The 2,684-nt window shown below is 43.6% G+C and overlaps 1 pseudogene; it reads left to right on the top strand.

Annotated features, from left to right (window-relative positions):
• The window catches only part of LOC107571838 (myosin heavy chain, fast skeletal muscle-like), a 21,821-nt pseudogene extending 19,340 nt beyond the window's left edge, over positions 1 to 2,481 (top strand).
• Positions 2,482 to 2,684: the final 203 nt, after the last annotated feature.

Consider the following 2,684-nt stretch of genomic DNA (forward strand, 5'->3'; position numbering starts at 1 on the left):
TCAGTCAGGCCAAGAGACTTTGCTCAGATGATCTCGGACTAATTGTTGTGGTGCGGATCCAAGCCCAACGCACCAAGGAGCCAGATGTGAAACGCCCTTGAAAAACAATATTTGAAAAATGTATTTATATAAAAACATTTGAGAAAGTGCAACATGCTTTATCTCTATATTTTAGATATCCCATCCTAAGTATAATGTTCAAGGTCAAATTTTGTATATAAATATTTATTTCTTTCATGTTAGAGAAAGAGTCCAGACATGACAGGACATTTAAGACATTGCACCCCACCTCCTACATCTCACGTTGAATGATTTAGTTGTTCTTTGCTATTTGGGTGTATGTGACAGGGTTGGGCAAAATTCAGAATTGGAGAATCGGTTCCCTTTCAATTCAGCGGTTGGAATTTGATTTCAACTGGCCACATCCAGTTGACCTGGTATTTGATTTGGAATAAAAGGAAGTGGAACTGGCAATTCTATTTCAGAGAAATTCAACACAGGTAATGGATTCTGGAAAATGAAGCATTCTTCTACCCTGGGTGTCAAATTATCATTACGATGTCAAAATCATGATTTTTCACAAAGACTGTGTTTTCCCTTTGCTGGGACTATTGCTGTTGGTTGGGGATTTGCATTACCACAGCCGAGCAGACAGAAATAGAACTTTACATCAACAAGATGCAGAACTTTAAAGAGTATACCATTCAGTAGTAACAGAGTTTCCCCTTTTTTCACATCATTTGTAATTTCTGCTCTGATGGATCCTAGCAAATAGGGCTGGATGATAAACCGACAACGATAATTAGTGCAATATCATTTTTTTTCTATAAACCGAAAATAAGAGTTCGATGCATGTTTGATATAATGTTTATGCGGCAAAAGCGGAACAAAGTAGCGCTACTTATTTGAAGCACGCGCTACACTGACCATTTATCCACTCGACTCGAAGTTCAAGCAGCAGCGCAGCCGGAGCATACTAGAGTGGAACTTACTCGCTGATTGTCTTGGTCACGCGACACTAAACAGCGCTGTGAAATCAAGAGAAGCTCTTGAATTCATCGAAGAACATAAATGTCTCAGTGATTAATCTTGTTTAAAGCCTAATGAAACAGTGCTGACAAGCAGGAGAAACCAAAGACTATAGATATACAAAGATGATTCACTCCTATTACTTATGAAAGGGAGAATCTGCAGCGTGCAATATGGTGGAATATGCCCCGCCTTCTAAATGAAAGAGCCAATCACTGACTGGTAAATTCATTGCATCACTGTAGCTACTGTTAGAGGCTCCGGCTTCCATAGAAACCTGAGACTCGCAATTATGACTGCGCACTGACTGGTCTAGAATGAAAAATAAGAGTATTTTAATGTTATTTAAGCATAAGGAACAACAATCAAGAGACAGTTCATTTCAGATTTTGTTGCTGATTTGAAATATGTAATTCAGTTATGAGTTCATAAAGCAATTTTTGAGATTTCAGGATTCCCACATTCATTTAGTCAGGACTTGGTCTTGGATGCCCAAAATAGCTGCCCGGTTCTGCAAATATGGCCGCCGAGTGAACAATATTTTCCTTGAAAGCGACTTTGGAGAAACACTGTGCACAATGATACAGTCAGAAGGCCTTTCAATCTACAAATCACCATCATTCACCATGGATTTACTGTAGTAACACTAACTGCACCATGATATTATGGCAGAAAATATTTTCATATAGAATTGTATTACTTTATTGTAAACGTATTAAATAAAGCAGTAATGAAATATAATTACAGTATTTTTGTGATTAAGCTATAGCATTTATATGAAATGTATTTAGGCTGCTGTTTTTTTATACAAACACCATAGACACCATATAGTTATATTTTGGGAGTGAGGTTGTCACGGTCAAGGTGTGTGGAGGCAGGCAGGATGACGAGGACAACAATGATTCAAATAAGGATATTTAATGTAGAGACAACAAGGCAGATTCGGGTAGATGAGACACACACACTCGGGGTAACATTCACAATAACCGACAATACTAGAATACAAGAGACAGGAACTTATAGGGCAGATAACGAGGGGCAGACAGGTGAGCACAGTGAAGATAACTAACGATTGAACGGGCTAAACGAACAAAAAGGGAAGTAACCACAATAAACAGTCCACTGGGGCGTTACATTACTCCCCTCTCCTGGAAGGTGCGTCCTCGCACTGTAAAAACAGAGGGAGAGGCGGAGGGGGACTAGGAGGAGGACAAAGCAGTGGATGTGAGATGGTGACAGGGGAAGGCAAAGGGCTGGCAGGCAGACCAGACAGGTGGAGGTTCCGGCGGAGGATGGCCTTCCAGGAGGAGGACGTCTAACAGAGTCCAGGGAGGGAGGAGCCAGGGAGGTGACAGGAGGGAACCGGAGCAGGAGGAGCCAGGTAGGACCCAGGCCACAGCCATAATAGCGGCCCACCGTGGAGCCGACGGAGGGAGGAGGAATGTCCACTGACTCCATGGGGCCGACCAACGGCGGCGGAGCAGGTGGAGGAGGAGCCCGAGGCGGAGAGCCAACGAGCCAGGGGGATGCCGAGGATCCGGGGGGGCCAGTGTGGAGCTGAGGGCTCTGGCGACAGAGGCGGAGATCCAGAGATCTGCTGCGGAGGCGGAGCGACTGAGGACCAAGGTGGAGCTGGCGGGAGGAAGGAGCCCAAC

The sequence above is a fragment of the Sinocyclocheilus grahami genome, unplaced genomic scaffold, assembly GCF_001515645.1.
Source record: "Sinocyclocheilus grahami isolate Dianchi unplaced genomic scaffold, SAMN03320097.WGS_v1.1 scaffold1659.1, whole genome shotgun sequence".
NCBI lineage: Eukaryota > Metazoa > Chordata > Actinopteri > Cypriniformes > Cyprinidae > Sinocyclocheilus > Sinocyclocheilus grahami.